This window comes from Coloeus monedula (assembly GCF_965178545.1).
Source record: "Coloeus monedula genome assembly, chromosome: 2".
NCBI classification, from domain to species: domain Eukaryota; kingdom Metazoa; phylum Chordata; class Aves; order Passeriformes; family Corvidae; genus Coloeus; species Coloeus monedula.
Window position 1 is genome coordinate 2,465,918 of NC_138782.1, and position 21,533 is coordinate 2,487,450.

Below are 21,533 nucleotides of genomic sequence, written 5' to 3' on the forward strand. Positions count from 1 at the left end.
GGACAGAGAACAAATTCTCTCCTTCTGCTTAATCCTCCCATTAAATCTAAACATATATTTATTGTTATTCCTTGTTTATTGCTTTACAGTAGAGCAGATGATGCTTTACAGATGATGCAAACACAGAATTAGAGAAAACTGACAAGGAAAAGACATGAGAGTTGGATTAGAAAAATCTAGTAGTAGAATTTCAGCCTTTATTTTCTGAAACTTATCTCTTGTATGAGAAAAATTGCATGAGTTTTGTTGTGCTGAGGCCTCTGGCTAACTTGGGCTAACCCATGCTTTCATTTTTAAATGTCTAACAATGCTCTGAGGATATTAAAGTATAACGTTCTTGCCATTTTTTATTTTGATTTTTGCTAAAGATCAAGCTTGTGGTCTGCATACAATTTGTCAAGCATGCAATTTGCTTGTCTGCTGCAATTTATGGGGACGTGATCCTGTGTTTTGTGTGTTTCTGTGGACTCCAGCAGAAATCTGGATGCCCAGATAAGGTGGTGACTATTCCCACTGGAGTCCTTTGTCAGTAAACAAAACATGAGGGAGAGAGTGAGTGAGTGGGAAAGGCATCTCCCAGAGGTTGTCCATCTTTTTTGTTGGTGCAGTTGTGCAGCCCTAATAAATTGGGACTTGAAGGGCTTTGGAAGGGTGAGTGGTTTTCTGATACAGCTGAAAACAACACAAGAAATGAGGGTGTGCTGGTGTGGGGGAAGGATGAGCCCATTTCACTCTTCATGTGTGGTCCATCACCTCTTGCAGCTTAGGGAATAAGGATTTTCCAGGACTGCAAACTCCTCCTGTTGATACTCACGTGTGATGTTGATTTTAGGCTCCCCATTGGAAAATGAGAGAATATGGTTAATGGGTGTTTTCTCAGTGTTTTCAAGGCTGTAACTTTGAGGCCCAGCTTAGCACAAGTTTACTCACAGCCCCAGAATATATTTTTTTATGGATTAACCATACAGGTAAAGACCCTTTGCTGTGGTAAGAATTTTAGATATGCCTAACCTGGGCTGTAGCTTAAATTGAATTGTGAAGATTTGCTTTTGCTTAGAAATTGTGTCTGCAGTTTGAACATTCTCCCTCTCTTTAGCTTGTATTTCTGACTTCTTCCATCTTTTTATACTGTGAAGCAACTCTTTTCTATTCTCTATCAGTGATTTTCCTTCTCTTTTTTTCTCTTTCTCATGCCAGATAAGAGAAACAGCAGCCCAGAAAACATTCATCAGTGTAGATGTATGGTTTTTTAACACTGGAGTTGTCATTTCTTCTCCTTTTTCTTTTGGAAAACCAGCATTGCTGCATATAGGAGTTGAAGTCTGATGCTGTACTAGGTTTCAACCAATGTGGTTAAAATGAGAACTTTTTCCCAGAAATGTAAGCCATCTGAGGAGTAGACAGCCTTTCTGATATTCAAAATCCGAACTGGAATATATACTGTTGTTCTGATTAAACTGTGTCAGTGTGGTTCCTTGCTCTGGCTAAGAGGCAACATAGAAATGCCAGAATTCAAATCCAGTATCACCCAGAATATGTTGAAGACAGTTTTCAGCTCTAGTTTTTGGCTTCCCATGAAGCTTTGTACAAATCATTTAATCTGTTTCTTGGTATCCACTCTCTGTGAAATGAGGAAAAGATGTGGCACTTGCCCAGGGAAGTGGGGTGGGTGCATTCACTTACCTGTCTAGGATTTCCAAAGACAGTTAATTGTCTTGGATACTCAGATCCCTTTCAAGGTCCAGGAGTTTGGATCCTTGTCTGTGAGGCTGCCTTCAGGCCTGCAGTGGGCACCTCAGCATCCACTCAGCTGAAAGGAGAATCGGGCAGAACTTACCTACTGCAACATTCATGGGTGTGGATGAGTAAAAACTCTGTGCCCTCTCTTTATCCTCCCTCCATGCAGGAAATCCATTTCCCTTCCCCTGTCAGTTCTGAGAAAGGTAGCTGTGGGCTGATATGAATGGAATACCTGTGTGTGACCAGCATGGATTTCTGACTGGCAGGCCAACTCCAGCAGGCTATTCAAGCCGTAGTTTTTAATTTTTGCAGTTTTCTAGTATTGTATTTAGCTCCAGATTTTGGGAATTAATTTGAATAATCTAACCTTTCTCAAGAGGACTTCGAGTATTCCTGATTGTCAGAAAGCACTAAAGACCTTGAAGGCAGACGTTCTGTTTGAAACCCTTAACCCAAAGCTTTCTGCAGAGCCTCGTGGGCCTAAACCTGAGCGTGGCAGTGTTGTGATATTTCAGCACAACCAAACGGAGACCTCTCAGAAATGCTGTGGTGAAAGAGGACCTTAGACAAACAGATCTGAGGCAGAGCTCTTGCTAAGGACTGTTCTGCTTTTTACAATCCAGGAACATCAGGATCAGTAGAAATACTAAACAGTAGTTTGGTTCCATAAGCGTCTTCTGAGCTCTCTGAGTTTGCTGTTCCTTTCTTTCCTTTTTGAGAAAAAAGTTATTAATTGTGGAAAAGCAAGAGCATTTCTTATTTATATTGTATGGGGGCGAACTTGGCAAACAACCTGCCCAGTTAACCTATTAAGTATTGTCCGGAGACACAACTTTTCTGCTCAATATCTGCATGTTAATTCAACAGAATGTATATCAGAGCATTTGAATTCCCTGGAATATTAAGCTTAGTGCTTGTCTGTAAGCTGTCATACAGAAAGCAGAATCAAAATACCAGTGGGGATTTTCCTCTCTGTGAGATTGATGGGGTTATCCTCTCACCCCTCTTTGCAGTTACATGTGGTTGAAAGGGATCAGCATTCTGGAAAAGGCTGGAAGATGATACCTCTAAAAGCTGGCACAGAAAAGCCCATAACCCTGTGTGCTCCCAAAATATGCTCTGTAGGAGTTTAACCACATCAGGGAAAAACCTCGGTTCTGGGAGTGAGGCAGTGGGAACACCACATCTCCAAGTCACTGAGGTGGAGAGGCTGTAGAACAAGCCCCACATGTCATTTGTGTAATAGACGAACACATCACTTATTATATATTCATTATAAGTCACGTGTAACACGGGGATTCTTCTTTTAATTAATCAGCTCAAGTCCTCATTCCCTGGAAGCCCAAAGCCCTGGCAAATTAATTCCTGCTCGTTTGCCCATTACTGTGCTTGAACTGTTGTAATGTAGAAGTGATAAAGGCCCAAAATAACCTGATGGATACAAAAAACCCCCAATCCCCCTCTCCACCCCACTGCAGAGCAGCCCAGTGCAGTTCAGTTCACTCCCTTATGTCACTCCAGAAACCCCAGAGCTCTCTTTGGCCAACAATAGTCTCAGTGTGTCAGGGGCCGTGGGCCTCTTTGGCACCACAGCTGCAGGTTGTAAATGCAGTTCTGGAGATTAAGATATTAAATTGGGCCTCTTTGGGGGCTGCACAACAAGGCCTGAGGTATTGCCTCGTGTCCCCAAGGCAGCCTGGTGGCTCCCAGGGCTGTCAGGTGCTGCACGGAGCACACGCCAAGAGCTTCCCACATGAGGATTTGTCCTCAGCAGTGGCGTGGTTTGCCATTTCCTCTGCCAGCCAGGGAGTGTTTGCTGCTCCAGGCTGCCACTTCCTGCAGAAGGCTCCTGGAGGTTGGTGACAGAGGTTTGCTGAGCAGCAATTCAGTGGACATCAGACAAAGAAGATGTAGATGATTTAAGTAAATCACTGGATGCTTTGTGCAGACCAAGCTGCAGTTGGAGCACTGCTCTGTCCTCATGGCTTTCCATGCATTTATAAAACCCCAACTAAAAGAGCCAGAGGCATGTGGCAAGAGTCACTTGCATCAGCGCAAAGCAGGGGAGTGTATTAACCTACTCAGTGTCTTACTAGCACTTACTTCCAGGCTTCCTATTTATTACCTTTTATCCCATTTTATGTAGAAATGGGATTTTTGATTTCCAGCTCCCTTGCTCTTGGAAAAAAGTGCCTTTCTCACGGTAATGTTTGACAGCACTTTAAACAGTGAGCTGTGATTGTAGAAATTTTGACTTCCAGAAGCAATAATTAGAATGTGTCAGAGTTTTAGGGCTTGGTCATTTCTGCTCACGTTCATCCTTCATTTTTCAGATGTAGGTCTTTTAATAGAGCTTTTACCATAGAAATTTCACCTCTGCAAGAAAACACCGGAGCAGAAAAAGCAGAGTTGATTGAGCTTAAATCAAAGGGAGACCTTGGTTCAACATGTTGTCAGCAAATTGTGGCTGAGTTATTAATTATCTGTCTCAGTTATTAAGTACCTGGAATCTGTAAATCTTTCAGAAAGGCATTTAATATACAAATCTCTGAATATTACTGGAGCTCCTGACTGGTATCTCTGAGGAAGCTGTGGACACATGGAAACATGTCATCCTGAAGATGGATGATTTAAGTCTGTTGAAGCAGATTGTTTGATTGTGTGATTGTAAAAAAGCTTTTTTGGCACTTGTTGCTATAGGACTAAGGGTCAGATTCTTTCTCTGCCTTGCACTTGAGATGCATCAAAACTTGTGTGGTCTGACTGCAGTGTGTTGGGAGTCTGTTCCATTTTTGGGGGTGACTGTGCATGTGGCTCTTGGGGACAGGTCCTGTAGTTGCTGGTAAATTCCTTGCTGCTTTAAAGGGAAGAGGAAGTGGCTTTGGCCTCAGGACTGTGGCACTGCAGTTATTAAGAAGGGCCTTTCCATGTTTTTCCCATGCTCTCCTTCAGTGGATTCAAAAGGACATAAGCCAAAAGCAAAAAGAGAAATATAATTTTGTTTCTCTGAAGGTAGAGGATTGAGGGGGTTTATGACATTCCTTTGAAGCTAATAATGATTCAAAGTAAAGTCACATTATACACATAATGTGTATAAAAAACACTTCCATGTAGAAAATGTCAGTGGCATTTCTTTGGATAGAATTACTCCAGATTCTTCATTCAATTGACTTTTTTCTCCAACAGGGCTGTCATTATTTAGTAAAAGCCTTCTGTAGTGCAGGAAATGTATCTGTGAGGAAGGCCTGAAGTGTAGCAAGGCGTTCAAAGTGGGTTTAAAGTGCTAGAACACACTTCATTGTGTCAGTCAGATTTTGCATTGTTAGGTGAAGGGGAAGGACAGGATCTTCTCCACAGCAAAACAAATCTTTACTTGGTGTGGATTAACAATTTCTCACTGTTAGAAATTTGGGGGTTTTAGTGTGAATCGTAGGAAGGGAAAAATGTGCTATTACAATACTTCATTTGGAGTCAGGAGGCCTTCTTTCACTGCACTGCTGCCTTTTCAGAATGACTGCCCAGTGTCAGGCAAAGAATATCGTGGAGGCATGGAAGAAAGTGGAATGGATTTATTTGCAGTAATCTTTATTAGAGAAAAACTCTTAATTTTCCAGGAGGAAATGAAATTCACACACATTTCCTTCACAAAAAGGTAGGGTTGTTTTTTGTCCACCTTGAGATCTGAATGAAATCTTTATTCCCAGTTGGCAATGTGTGACAAAGCATACCTTTGGTGACAGGCTGCAAAAGGGATTAATCATCTGGTGAATTAATTAACAGCAGTAATAAATTAGAGCTCTCAGGGATCCTCAGTGATTTTACTAGCTTGAATTTAAAAGTATGTGAATGGAGTAAGTGAATTACAAGATAATACTAATTAGAGATGTTTGCTCACAATTTAGCTTCTACTTCTCAAGCTATCAGTTGTTTACTGGTCTGGACCAATGACGTGCTAAAAGCTAAATACTGTAAAATGTTAAACTTTGATGAAAGATATGAAGACAGAAACTGTTTCTTTTGCCAACATTGTGGTCAACAGCAGTGCCCTGACCTGATTACTTAAGCTGATGTTTTTCCTAAATCTGTCATGAATCACTAATTATCAAGTTTTGCAATACTCAATGATTCTCTTGTGAATAGCAAAATTATTTGTTATTTTAGGTTGGTATTTTCTAAAAAGAAGTGTTCAACTCTTGCATCTGCAACCTCTATACAGTATGTTTGGCCCTTTTTTTTGCCTGGAGAACTGTGGAATGCCACAACAAATCTCCTGAAGAGTTTCACAAAATGTGAGGAGAATTCAATCTGGCCTAATCTGGAAGTGACCCCTCTGGTGTCTTATAAAATAAACTTTCATGTCAGTGTGTTTTTCCAGTCACGGTTGGAAGATTTCCAGTACAAGTATTTAGTTATGGGGCTTGACTTGTAGGGCTTCTAATAGGAAAAGGAACTTGTACAACATATTGTTTTTATTAGTGGGGTGTTCTCATAGCAATTTAATATGGCACTGCCAGAAAAAATTCCCTTTTGCCTTGCACCAAGTGCCATGCAGTTGTGTGAGGTGGGTGTGCATGGGGTCAGAAGAGGGACCAGGTCCCTGAATGAGGCTGGAAATTCAATCCATGCTTCCCAAGATTGTGGTGGCATAATACTAACAGCTGGCTTTGGAGCCCTAGTAATCCTCGCAGCTCCTGGCTGAGTTTTCTGAGACATAAGAGACCAGAATTAGGGGAACTTATCCGATAAGGTAAATGAAAGATGTGGTAACACGATGCATTGTCTGTTCAGTCATTTCAACAGAAAAGGTGGGATGGCAAAACCTCTGTGTGGGGCTTATTTGATGGATATTTTGGGCTCTGTCCATGCACATCTGTGGCTACCCCCCCATGGAAATTGGACTGCACTTCAAGCCATATGTGAAGCCACTGTGGAGCTGCCATCCCTGGATCCTTATCCAGGGAATGCTACTGAGGATGTGGCGAGTGGGACTGTGCTCCCCACTGGCAGCAACCAGGGGAGAACGTGCAAACAAGCAAATCTAAATGCAAATGTTCATGTCTAACCTTGGTGGAGATTTATCCAAATGATAGGGGAGTTGATAGCAGGAAAATGTAAAAGAAGAAAAAAACGAGGAAATTTGAACCATCCAGTTCTTTTCGGGTGAAAATTGCTTAACTTAGATTTGTGGTTTTAAGTAAACGTGCACATTAAAAGAATGCTGACCTTTAAAAACATGGGTTTAGATGATTTGCTATTGTTGCTGGTTAGAACATATGCACTTACAGGCAGCAGAAAATACCATAAGCCTGTGAGATTGGGAATGCACCATGGAAACAAACAGCACCCTGGCAAAATAAAGAGCTGTTTCCTCAGTGGATCTCCATGAAAAAGCTCAGCAGAGGTCCTTCTGAACTCTGCACGCAGGGATACTCCAAACTTCTCAAAGAAAAATGTACAGCAAAGTGGGAAATTAAACGGTATCACCGTGCTTTGCTGCAAAACAAAGAAGGCTTTTATGAGAGTCTTGAGCCCAAGTGATAAGCTGTGGATCCATTGTGTTGGAATGCGATGAAATTAATTCCTCTGGGAAACAAGGAAAAGGATCTAGAAATGTAGTGCTGCCCTCCAGTGGCGGCATGAGGGGGTTTGTCTCCAGTGCTCGCAAGATGTTGGTTGGAAGGCAAACAAACACGTGCAAATATTTCCGAAAGGACTCGGTAGTTACAGTTCAAATGCCAGAGCAGCAGCGGAGAAGAGGGGATACGAGACATAGCCGAGCTTGCCCTAGGCTGGAACTGTTGAATTGGTGGCTTTGTCCAAGGTTATTCTCAGCTAGAGGAAAGAACACTTCCATGCATGCTACATTAATCCTCTTCACTTCTAGTTTGCAAAGTCTTCTGCTCTAGTTCATAAAGAAAGGAGTGTTCATGGATGAAGTGAGCCAAAATGATGAATTCTCTGAACAGACTCACCTTAAAAAGGGAGATGATGTCTTTATGGAGAGTGCTAGCATCGTCTAACATACGCAATTAAACCAGTTTTCCTCTTGCTTAAACTGTGGTAATAACTCCCCTCCACACCCCTTAAGTCAGTTTGCCTCTTTAACATGGCATGAAAGAGAAAAGAGTAAGTCATGTGAGTGATGTAGCAAGCTGCCACCTACAAACACTGTGTCCTGTGTGAGGCTTCATCTGTTGCCTTGCCAAAGGAATTACCTGTCCCTCTCTGATACTAGGGAAAGCACAGTTAGCACGGTATTAGGGAATGCCTACAAAGGTGCCTTTCCACGTGATCTTAGCAGCAGCAGGGCTGCTTAGTGAGGGTTAAACTCTGCTGTCCTGGTATGGTGTTTTCTGAAGCTGCTGCTCTAGCTTCATCTTCCGTGCAAAATGTGGTTTCTGTTTCCATTTGGTTAAAGTCGTGTAAGACAAATTCAGGTAAAGAATCTGAGCCTGGCAAGACTAGGAATCCTAAATACAACCATTTGTCGTAAGGTTCAGGTTCTGGGAATACCAGACTGTTTCAGATTCACAGAGTGCACCACAAGGGAATCTGGGAGGGGCTGCGTTACTCCAGTGTGTGTTTTGAGGTGACAATGGATGCGTGTGAGGGAGAAGAGCGAGATCCAGAGGGGAAGGGTATGAAAGGCTCTTGCTGAAAAGTTTCTTTGGGTATATTAATATCAGTGTAGATGAAAGGAGAAGTAAAGATAACATTGATGGCAAAGAGTTTTGATCAATATTTGCTCCCTGTGCAGTCTTCAAAAGACCCAAATGAGAGGGAGGACTTCTGCTGGGGAAGTCAGTGTGATAGGCAGAGTCTAAGGAGCACTGATGAATCAGGCTTCCCTTTATCCATGCTTATCAGGAACATCTCCTTCCTATTCATGTTTCCTACAGTCTCTTTTGTTCTGCTCTTAATGAAAGCAATGCTGCTGAGAAGGCAAAAATCCATTTCTGTGGGTGCAGAAGCCCTAGAAGTATGGACAGACCTATGAACACACAGGTACCTGCACACACACACAGAGCAACTGCAGCTGTGTGTGAGGGCCTTTCTGGTAGCACCTGCTCTGTCTGTTTCCATGGCTTCTGCAGAGGCTTCTCTGCAAGGTACACAAAGCAGGTGCTGCAGGTTCTCTCTGGGATTAGGAGTTAGGAGGAGCCCCTTTGAACATGTAACCAGGAAGTCAGAGCATGGTGCTGGAGGCCCGAGTCAGACCTCACTCCACAAAATCCTGGCCTTCTCTGAAGTTCCTGTGAATGAGGCCAAATCTTTTCCTTGGTGGGCTGATGTTTGACTCATCTCCATGACTCTTCCCCTTAAAGGGATACTCTCTTCTATCAAGGTACGGTTAGACATTGTGGCTCAGTTCCTTTGGTCAGAGTATTCTTTGGTCTGTCCTGAATCTGGTTGAATGAAGAGGCTGACTGTAGTATCTCATGCTGATTTTTGATGTAGGGAGATGCAGATGCTCTGCAGAAACTGCTGTGTGATTTTATAGACACTTGGGAGGCAAGCTGGATGGAGATGGAAACTTCCAGGGATAACTAAGTCCAGTTATGCAGTTATGGTCAGGGAGTAAAATATCATGTTAATTCATGTAGATGTTAATTCATACAGATGTTAACTCATAATCCACTACACTGATGTACACGTAATATTCTTATAATGACAGCCTGAGGCTTTAAACCTTATCAGACTTCTGGGCTTAGAAGATTAGACTGAAGCACATGACAGCTGAAGCTACTACACATGAAACAACAGCGAAATACTAATTCGTTAATATTTTGTTACATCTGTCCCTTCATGTGGATATTTTGTCCCACATCACACAGTACAACATATCCAGGAATAGGTGTTGTTTTCCTGAATATTCTGTTACATCTGCCCCTTTATGTGGGATATTTTGACCCACGTCACCCAGTACAACATATCCAGGAGTAAGTGTTGTTTTCGTTGCTTTTCCCATCCTTCCCATCCCCCTACCCCCAATTGGCTCCTCAGGGTTCAGTGTTGCCCCTGTGTTACTTTGGTGCTCATTGATTTTAGTTCAGCAGGTAGTTTGGGATATCTCAAACAGAAGAAAAACACTCAGCAGAGAGCAAACAACTGCTCTGTGCTTAGGGACGTCTTCACCTTCCATCAAGCCTTGCAGAACTGCTCTGAGGCTGGAATGTGAAGTAGTTGGTGGCTCCTCTGGCGTCTGTTTTATTTTGCGTGAGATACAATCTGTATCAAAGATCTTCCCCAGACTACCTGCGGAGGTTAATTTGCATGAGAACCACGCTTGCAGCATCCTTCAGGCATAGGGTAGAAGACAGAGCAGTTGGATCTCTCAGGAAGTTCCTGTTGCCCTGTAGCTACGGAGCCAAGAACATAACTTCGCTTCCCAGCACAGCCATTCCCCCTCCTGCTCCGGGGCAGCGTAACCCCTGCAGCGGAGCTCGCGCAAAGCTGCGAGCGGCAGGAGCTGGGAGCTGTTTTCCAACGAGCTTGGCAGATCCCCACAAACACCAGGTATCTGAATTTGCCAGTTCCTCCAGCTGCCCTGGGGACCTTGTCAGTTCCTTGAGCCTCATTCCTGCCCGCATGGAAGTTACAAGATGTGACTGCTTTGCCAGCAGGGCTGGTAAATTCCAAGAAGCCCAGATACTGGATTCGCAGAAATTACAGCCCTGCTGACCACACTGGTCGAAGCAGAAATATTTTGGAGTTTCATGAGCCTTAGCTGTTTCTCCATGTCATTTACAAGTTCCAGTTGTGCATCTGTATAAAGGGCTTTGGCACAGGCAGCCGGAGCTTTCCGTGGCTGCAGTCACAGCCAGCACAGTGCACAAGCAGCTCTTGGAGCCCTTGCAGTGCTGATGGATTCTCAGCAGAGCTTCTAAACCTGGTGGTCTCTGGCCAGGGTGGTTTGGAGAGTGTCCCTCCTGTTGATTTAGCAGCTTCAGGGATGGGATATAATCTAGCACATCACTAATGACTTTGTACTTTTACTGGAGCCTAAAATTAATCATTTGGGGAGATAATAAACTCTGCCTCTCAACCAGCAAGTTTGAAAACCTCTCTGTAATATCTTGATGTGGAGGGAGATTGGAAGTGGAAAGGTCAAGTTACCAAATAATGAGAATGTGATTTTTCTACAGAAATATTTAGATGACAACAGTTTCTAACTTCTGGCAGTGTTTTCCTCTGGTGAGGGACCAGACATGCTGTATTTAGATGCCAAAGAGGGGGGTTTTTAGTTTTATAAAGTCATGGCAAATTGACTAAAACTGTGTCTTAACCTCATGTTTTGTCTCTCAGAATTTACAAGTACCCTATCAACTGTAGGTACTGCATTGAGAAAGAAAAAACGCTCCAGTTTTCTTGAAATATCTGATATTTGGAGAATTTGTTAGCAAAAAAAAAAAAAAAAAAAAAAAAAAAAAAAAATCAAAGTGCTGCACTTTTTTTATGGACAGGCATTATATTACATCAACCATTTGGATCAAAGGATTCTAAATAACCTTGATGTCTTTTCTCTTCGTGTTCTGTAGACACCATTGAGGTAGAAACAACTGAGTGTGTAAAATGTACAAGTTGAATCTTGCCACCTCATGAAATTTGGAGCCTGGACTTTGCAACTTTAACATTCTTTCAGCATTGTTTTTCAGGGGTGTAGTTATAAATGCAAGTGTTCATCTAGAATATAAATTGATGAGAACCAATAGAGTATGTGATATATATTTAAAAATAACATGGCTGCCACAACAGATTGGAAAATGGCAGGAGGAAAAGAAGTTTGTATTTGGTATTTATATGGTGTATATACCAAATAAGCAGAGGAAGAAAAATTGATCCAGATGGGATGTTACTTACATCTGTGTACATTATCACCTAAAACTGTGTCTGTTTTATCAGGAAAACAACAGTAATGATGAAAAAGGAGATTTCTAGTTGGATCTGCATTTCCAGTGCCTTCCTTTGTGTTCCCTTTGCAAACACGAGAGGTTTTGTTCCGAGGGTATCTCAGTACGGTGGGGAGGTCGAAGAAGCTGATCAATCACAGAAAATATTCTGGAAATGCTTCCTTTGGTAGCTGACACATGGGTTGTTAATCATTCTCCTTTCCCTGAAAAGGGAAGCATGGCAATATATCTTTATGTCAGAGCAGTTTTCTGTGTCCAGGGTCTCTCACTCTGGCTCTGCACATCACAGGAGTCGTTCCAGTGTGGCGTCTTCCCTCCTGATGTAACTCTTCCTTCAGCATGTTGTGGGCAGTTCCTCTTCTGGGTGGCTGCTCTGCACATGTTTTTTCCATTATATTAGTAGCAAAGTGAGCTGGCAGTTGTGAATCTTCTTGCACCCTGCGCCCCCTTGATTGGCAACACTGCCTCTTGTAATTAGGCATTGAATAGAACTGGCTGGAAAGCAGCAAGAGGGCATATTCTGCTGATTTGAAAGTTGGCCTTGATGCATGTGACTCTAAAGTTAATTTTGTCAAAGCCATTGATGAATAAAACTTTCCTTGTGTTTTCCCTTTTTGATTAAAGTTAACTCCTACTTTACAACCTTATTACTTGCCTTGTGTGTATCTCAAGTATAATGGTTGCAGCTGCTAAGAGAGTAATTAAACTTCAAAGTTTTGCTATTAAAGACTCAGCAAGGACACCCCAAAGCAGAAGAATTTGCAGTTAAGACTATACAAATCCATCCTTAATAAATCCGTAGTGAGTAGGGATTATGTAGCACAGGAATAGCATTTTCTGTGTGGAGGATCCCTGCAAAATCTGGACATAATGAACTGCATGGAGTACAGTACACAGCTGAATGTTCCAGGATTATGATTCTGGGATTTTCTGTATTTCTTTTAATAGACATGGCTTTGCCTTGAAGGGCGTAGCTGAAAATCATTTCAGATAAGCAGGACTCTGCAGTCCAGGATTTTGCCTTGACAGTCATCTGTAAAAAATGTTAGTTGATGTTTCATTCCAAAATAATGAACAAAAGCCTTGATTCTGCTGTTAGATTTGGGTTTATGAATCATCAAAAACTGCATTAACCTATGTGTGTGGGTGGCTAAACTGCAGCGTGTGCCCCGAGCTGTTGCTCCATCAGGACTGTGGAGTCATCCAGAAGGGTGGACAGCTTTGTGTTCTTCCCTGTTTGTGCTGAGGAATGGGCCAAGTGGGAGGTGGATTAACCAAAACTGGGAGCCCGTGGACCTCCGTGCTTGTTACTCAAAGCCTGCTGTCTGCAATGGGCATCTCTGGAGCACAGCTCTTGGGTGTAACTGATTGCATGAGCTTGATGGAATAATTATGGCATCTAAACATTTCCAAGCATGCAGTCAGGGGACAGCAGGGGCTGTCATTTAAAACATCCTTTACTTGCTGAGATACTTGGGCCGGAATTCAGAGGATGTGTTAAGTTGTCTGGAAGTCTTCTTTGGGTCCCTAAAGGAGGAATTACAGATTCTCTCTTTTGATACCATAACCTGCTTTACCACAGTCCTCTTATTTTCTTTCCTCACTGCCAAGGCTTCCCCCTGCCATCAATGTTTTGTTGTTTCTTTGTCATTTCTCCCATTTACAGCAGGAATTGTAGAATAGTGTGCAAAAATACACACGATTTTTTTTGGGAAGAATTACTGTTTTTCATGTGCACACTCAGTTAATGTATTTTCAACTAAGGTAAAGCTTGAAGGAGCCCCTACTGATCAGAGGTACAAAAAGAAGTGAATCTCCATTACTACATGTAGTGAAACTGTGGAACTCCTTGCCTCAGGCATTATGGATGCTGCAGCTTAGGTGGGTTTGGGGGGATATTGGACAGGTTTGTGGAAAACCAATTTGTTAGGGATGCTAAATGCATGGAAACAGATGTCCCAGGGAGTTCATGGGCCACAAATTGTTGGAGCGCATTTGGGATAATACCACTGAGTTTATGTTGTACTTGCACCTTGTTTTAGTTACTGCCAGGTGAATTAGTCTGTTACCATTAAGATAAGTTTTGTTGTAGGGAATGCCTGCCTCAGATGATTTTTTGTTTGTATAGAGATTGCTGGGAAATACCAGTCTGGTTTCTGTTGCCTTCAAAAGCAGTGAGAGCAGAGGGGGAGATTAAACACATTAGTATTTAATTAATGCCTTATCAAATGCTTCCTCCTGGTTCTCTCTTCAGTTTTCTCCCAGGTCATCCTGTTGTAAGTGAATGTGGTGCTCTGTGGTTAAAGTGCAGTGTCTCATTTGCACACTGTTCTCTGGCAGAGGCTGAACCAGAGAGTGGGAGCAAGTAATGGAAAGGTAGCTTTCCCTCTGGGATGACAAAGGAGTCCCAGGGCAAGAACTAGTGAATACTCTCTTGGCAGTGAGAATAAGGGAAGTGAGGAGAAATACAGTTAATGCCATTTTCTTGTGGCTGTCACTGCAGGCTGATTGGACAGTAGCTAAACTGGGATAAAAGTGTGAAAGGGGAGGAAAAAAATATGGAGGAGTAAATGGCCCCTTTTTGCCTCTTTAACTTCTTTCTGGTGAGGCTTCAGTGAGGGAGTTCCGAAGCTGGCCATGAGCATTCAGCAGGGAGGAGGGAGGCAAAGAAGTTATGGAAAAACCAAGTGTGAGGACCCCATCACCTTCTGAAACGCTCTGCCCTGACATTTCACTGTGAAATGTCATTTTCACATGGTGTTTCCAACCACGCATCTTTCTGTTTATGTTTCTTCCCGTCTTTCTGCAAATCCTCCCTGGAGAATGCATGGACATTACTGGGGTTCTGAGAAGCTCAGTGGTTTGTTTTCCCTGCGAAGCTGTTCCCCTCCCTCCCTGAATCAGCTGCATTCCCACGGGAGAAGGCTTCCTTCCTCCCCCCTTCGCTGGGTTGATCTCTCTGGGCTGTGGCTGCTCTCAGCCTGATGTCGTGTGCCGCAGCAGCAGCCGTGGCTCTTCTCTGCTGCAACAAGTGCTGCCTCCTGACACTGCCTCCCCTGGGGGATCATTAGCAGGGTGGAGGCTCTTCACTTTCCTAGAAACAGGAAGAGAAGAAGAGCCTGAGAGATGGGAGGCCTAAACAATCTAGAATTAGATTACAGTATGAACTCCATGACATCAGCTCCCTTCAGTCTTCCCACCCATTGGCTTTCTCACGGCATTTCTGCTTAGGCTGATCAGGATCTGAGGATACCCATAATAAAATGCTAATTCCTTTGTGGTCCAAAAGGCCAGAGCAGCCAGTCCCGCTCCCCACGACTGAGAAGTCAGGAGTATGGAGAGCTGCACTTTGAACTGCACAGGTAACTGGATATATCTAACAGGCCAAAATTCAGAGCACTTCAGAACTGCTATCAAGTCATGTAGCAATCTTTAAGTCTTGTAAATGAAAATAAAACCTAAATGGAGAAATAGGGTTTTTTCATTCTTTCACTGCTAGCTCAATTCTCCAGCAGTTATTCCTCAGACTTTGTGTGTGCTTGGTCTGTGGAACTATGCCATTCACTCATAAATGATATGCTGGATGCATTTCTGGCACTAGAAAAGGTCAAAATAAGTAAAGCAATAAATAAAAATGTTTGGTGTATTTCCCCTTTAATACAACTGTTTAAAAGTAATAGGAAATAGCAGGGGGAAAAAATTAGCCAAAGACCATTGTTTCTAAGGTAGCCTTGAATTATTTTCCCAGGAAGGAGAAAAAAAGGGGCTAAGAAACCACTTTGGTTTCCTTTGGAACCTTAGTGCCAGCTGGAGACCATGTGGATCTCCATGTGCAGGAATCCAGGTTCTGTATGGATTTTGTAGGTCCCAGTTCTACGTGTGGATCCAACGTGTGGATTCTCCGGAAGGGCTGGAATGACTTCAGTGTCACTGCATGAGCTGCAGTGCTGTGAAACTGGCACTTACCTTTCTGACTTTGCAGACGACATCTGCTTACTCAGGCTTCTTGTCTCCCTCTTGGAATTCCTCTTGCCATGAGCTGTGTTTCCTGCCTCTGGAAGGTGCTCCATGTCTCTGCACGTTCAGCGGCACCTCCAGACGGCTTTGGGATATGCAAATTCCTCTCTCTGGTTCACTCTGAGGATTTAACCTGTGGACCTGTGCCAGCAGTTCTCATCTCCAAATACATGGATTGAGGATCTGAATAGGGATTTAACTTCCTACCAGTGGAACATAATGAAACATGCCTTTAGTTCAAAAACTGCCGACAATTTGTGGGATGGAGATGAGCTCCAGGTCCTCATTCTTATTCAAAGCTTGTGGCCAGACTCATCTCTCTGTTGAAGAAATGGATAAAATTCACATGGAGACAGCCAGAAGGTTGCATTTAGTTTTTGAGCTTCAGGTCTGAATAGGAATAATGAATAAAACAGTGTCAGTTGACTCTGCTATGTCCTAATTATGTTCTGAGACATGCCCTTGCCCCTTAGAGAGCTGTGGAGGTGATGTTCTGTCTGTCAGACTGCAGGTAAGATTTGCCAGGTTGTCTTTTGGGGCAGTTGAAACCAGCAGGTTCTGTGATAGAGTTGATATCTTGCTGTGTATCTTGCTGCTTCAGCTCCAAGATCACAAATTCATGTGGGCTGGGATGCTCAGAATGGAGGTACGAGACCTCCAGCATATCCACAGATGTACTGGAGGATGTATTGTTCTGACCCAATGCTGACCCAAACTGTGGTATGAATAGAAACTGTGTTGGTGAGGGCTGTGCTCTGCAGGTGAGGCTCAGATTTCTTTTGGAGATGCAAGATCCCAAAGAGCCATAAAGATCTGTCAAATGAGTATCTTGCACTTGCCCAGGTGTCACACTGCATTAAAATGGGATAGCTTTGGTCAGTCCCTGGGGGAACTGTTGGGGGTTAACATTGCACGATGCCCTTCACTGTGCTCCAGTTCCATGTAGCTTCTGCTCCATCAGCAAACAGAGGCTTCCTCTCCTCTTTTTCATTTGTCTCATAGAAACATACATATAAATCCATAGGTGTATTTTTTGTGCATACATCGTAATAATACAAAGCAGATTGTAAATAATTTTGTAATGCTTTGAAATAATTGCAAGTAATTTGGAAATCCTTTGGACACAAGTGACTCTTCCCATTATCACTATATTTTATGTATGTCTTGTAAGTCTTGTATGAAGAGAATACATTGTTGAAGGAACCACACCTGAGGCAAGGACACAACTCTTTTCCTTCCATTTTTTTTCTCTCAGTCTGGTTCTAATTGCAGCACCCTAATCTGGGAGGGAGTGAGGTGTCCCACTGAACAGCACCAGTACCTTTAGATCTCCCCCTCGAGGTCAGGCTGTGTTTTTGTAGGAGAGCTGTCAAGGCTGACATTTAGCTCCTGTGTCACCAGCACAATATTGCAGCTGTTCCTGTTAGGAACTCCTGGATGCTTGTTTAGATGCTGAAGGCAATGCATTAGGAACTGATGGTGAGTGATTATTATCCAATCAGTTCCTGATGCAGTATCTGCGACATCAAAAACTCTGCAGTGGTTTTCATTACTGTTTTTTAATTTTAAACTTCAAATGTTGAAGCTTAACAAGGTCAGTGTACTAGGAAGAAAAAAACCCCATCTTAATTGCACCACTCATTTTTTTTAAGGGAATTTATACCTTTTATCTAAGAAATACTAAGAATAAATATTACCAAGAGTCACTCTAGGTAGCACTGCTGGAGAGCATTATACATCTTGCGCAAGTTTTACTTTTTAATTATTCAAACCTGTTGTTTGTTGGTTGAATAGTTGAACACAAATTAGTCAGCAAGTGTGTTCTGCTTCTCAAAAGGGCAGGAAATGATGTAGGCCTGCAGCAGGGCGAGTCTGCAAATTCACTGTGTGTGAGTTGTGAAATTGAGGAGAAACTCTACCCCTGTGCCAGCGTGGGTGGGCTTTCTGTGTGCAGCACTTTGGCAGTGAGAACTACAGACCTAATGTTACTGTTCCATTTCTCACACTTGTGCTGGATCTAGAGAAAATACTACATTGGAAAGGAATAATCTGGTTCTGAACCTGAGTCTTGATATCCTTCTGTGTCCTCTGGGTGGGTGTGTGCCAGGGATGTCTGTCCATTTGCTGTAGGTACTGAGAGCAAATTGCACACCCTGCATAAGCAGCATATGGTCATCGCAGCCCTCAGACATCAGGATTTCTGCTTTTGCCCACTTCTGTTTGAAAGTCAATGATTTTGGAGACAGTTGGGGTTTGTATTTCTGGCTCAGGCCTAAAATGTGAAATGTGTCTGACTGACTGACTGATTTAATGGAGCTGCTCTTCCTACAGACATGCCCTGGTTGTATTTAACTGGTAACTTTTTACTGATTTCATGGTGCATGTGGTCTGTCCTAAAATACTCTGCAGTCTGTCCTACAGATATTTTCATTAACCTCAGCTTTGGGTATGGAAGACAGATGCTTACAGTGGACAAGGGAGTGTCAGGTGACATGTGGTGACCAATGGGAATGATAACCAAATCCACATAAATGTCCTGCACAAGCTACACTTTTACATCAGGGGTACTTCTGTTAGCAGTTCATGAGGCAGCAATGGTGTCCCTTCACCAGGGCTGTTTCAAACAGGGAATTTTATCTCAGAACAAACTTCTTCTAAAACTCTGCAGGACTAAAAAGAACTCAGGTCACACCTGGTCTTGTTGAGCACCAACTTCTGTACATCAGAGTGAGCCATCTTTTAGTAGGCTCCTTTGATCCCTAGTTTAAAACAGGAATATTTTTTGGCAGGCTACAGATGCTCCCTGGAATCTCACACATAAATAGAATTTAGGGATGTATCTCTAAGGATTGGCCATCTGGAGCTTTCAGCCACAAAACTGTGGTGTAATAAATATAACTATTTTATGTGCTCTGGCCATATGAAATATTTCTTTCTGCTATGTATCCATAGGCTCACTAAAGCCATCTAATGTTAATGGGAATCTTGTATTGATTTCTGCATCTTTGGATTGTTCCTCTTGAGCAGGGGAACTTCAACTGTAGAAAAGTTACAAGAATCCTGACTGGTTTGAGTTGGGACATTACCAGGGTCATAAACATGGGAAAAATGGATTGCAATTGTTTTGGGTAATGGAAAACTCAGCGTAGAGGGTGGTTCTGGTGGAACAAGTCTTTGAACTTGTGAAAGGTCTGGACACAGAACTTTGTGTATCTTAAAGAAAAATTGCAGATGCAAAGGATTAAGCACAGGAAAGTCATTGTCAGCCCTACAATTCAGGGCTAGACCAGCGGCTTCAGGAGATATCTTGACAAGTAGCAGTTTCAGGGTGGTTGAAATGAGATGTGAATTCAGAAAAAGTTGTGAACACAGTTAATGAAGAGATTGTTCTGCTGCTGCAGGATGCTGCACCAGGGAAGCTGGGAAAGGCAGGAAGTAGCAAGGCAAAGCCTGGAGGTCAGCGTATGGTCTGGATAAGGCCATGAGGTTCATCCTGTGTGCGTGGCGTGTTTGGGTTTTGTGCACTGCAGAAGAGTCTCTTGGGTCTGTAATTAAGGTGCCACGCAGGTCTGCTAATCCATTAGAGCAAAGAAATTGCTGTGTTTAGCATAATCCCAGCTACAACTGTGAGAGAGTTATTAACTGCTCACAGTTGCCAGCTGAGATTAAGCCAACTCACAGCCATCCAGGTTAGGCCTGCAAGTGGGTTCATGTCAGCTAAATTTCTTCCCTGAATGTCCTACACAGGAAAAAATGGCATAATTCCACAGACAACACCTGGTGCTGTGGATATCTGTCATTAAAACATTTAGGTTCTCTCTGCATCTTCTCTGAGAGAACTATTATTAAGCAACTTGTTGAATAAACCTGGTTTATTTGGTGATTTTTGGCATGCTCCAGTCTGGGTGTAAACTGATAAAGCAGACTTGTTCTTTCTGGTTCAGCTTATTTGGCTCCTCTTGGATAATAAGGAATACAACAAAATACACATTCAAGGGAGGTCTCTGACTTCTGAACAAAAAACATTTATGTAAAACACCTAAAAATTATGTGCCTGTTTCTTCAGCTCCTTCACTTACCTCCTTTACTGCTCCTGGAACTCTGCTGAGCAGTGCCCTCAAGCCAGGGTAGCACACCTGTGTAGGGAGCTCTAACCAAAGCCTGCTTTCCTGTTGGGCAGTAAATCTCACATGTTTAGGGATAAAGTGCCAGAACTGCAAACAAGAAAAGAATCAAAAAGGTTGGAGGTACTGGAGACATTTGGTAAAATTAGAAGAAAAGCAGGTATTGAGATATGTTTGTGGAGAAAAGCCATACGAAAGTTTTCTGGAGGATGAAGTAAAACATCGAGTTGTCTCCTAGAGCTGTTTACCTGCAGGACACGATGACAAGATCCTTCCCTGTGTGTTTCATCATGCAACAGCAGCACATTGAAGCCAGGAGAACCAACTGTTTGTTCCCTGCAGGAGGCCTCTGGCTGCTGGAGGGGCAGCTGTGGGCCCACAGGCAATTCCAGGGAAATCCTTGCCCTGGCCGAGCCCTCCAGCAAACAGGCGTGTGCTTGGGTCAGGGGTTTGTGCAAGGTCGAGCTGCTTTCCTTACCTTTCCCACTAAAGCCATGAGGCCACAGAGCACAGCCTGGGCCATCACTGATGGGGAGCTGTTGGATTTTCTCTGGGATAAATTCCCAGCAGCCTTGCAGTGTACTGGCAGGGGAGCCACTCCGAAAATCCTCAGGAATACTGAGCTTCCGCTGGAACAAACCAGAGGCAGGCCTGGCAGGTGGTCTGATTATGTTTGCTCAGCCAGTTCCACAGTATTTGCCAGACAAAAGGAGGCATCAGGTGGTACAGAAAGTCCCAAACAAAGCTCCAGATGAACACAGACATGACCAGACTTTCTCATCTGTTGCAGATCTGGGAAGGTGGAGGGAAAGGAGAAGGCACAAGGAGCAGGAGACGCATCGTTTCTGTTGGTTCTTGTGTGGCAGGCTACTAAACACTGCACTGGGGACAATTCTGATTTCTCTGTTTCTTTTGTAGTGCTTCAATTGTTTTCCATTGGTGACAAAAGAGTCACTGCTGTGTGGGCCAGTTCCTGTAGCTGCTCTTCTTGTCCGGTGGTTTTGGTCAGTGTCCTTTCCTTGCTGCCGTTCCTGCATGCAGTGCTGGCTATTAAGAAAATGCCATTTTGGCACAGCACTGAAAGCAGAGTCAGTTTGCTGTGGGTGGAGGATGGCTCCTAGATTGGGATTTTTTCAAATTTAGGCCTCCAAATAGATGACTGTAGAACTTCTGTGGAAGCAAAGGCTCCAAAGGAGTAGGAGGAGACCATTTCTAGACAGGAATTAGACAAGCCCTACAACAACATGGCAAAGAGATATAGATTCAAAGTACAGAAGGTCTCTGCACAGGTTAGATGTTTTTCCAAGGATAAATATCCATTGTCTGCCTCATAGCTCCCCTATGAGTGAGAAGGTGCTCCAAGTTCCTGAAAGGTTGGACTATCCCTTATCTCTGGTGCGTGAAAGCCTTATGGTAAAAGAATGTTTATCTTGCTCTAACACGTAATCTGTAATTTAAACTCAATCTCACGCTGCAAAGACACAGAGGGGACAGAGCAATTGCACCCAGGCAACCTCAGCCCTGGCACCTCAGTTTTTCATTGCTTGACTCTTCAGCTCTTCAGCCTTGATGATCTCATGGCACCACTTTTTTTCTTTTTTTTTTAAATTTTGTTTTACATGGATGTAATAAGATTATGGAATGAGTGCAAGACCAATTCAAAGAGAATTTAGAGCTTCTAGCTCAAAGATCAAACTGTGAATCTTCAATATTTTTTTTGTATTGTAATTTGCAGTGAAAG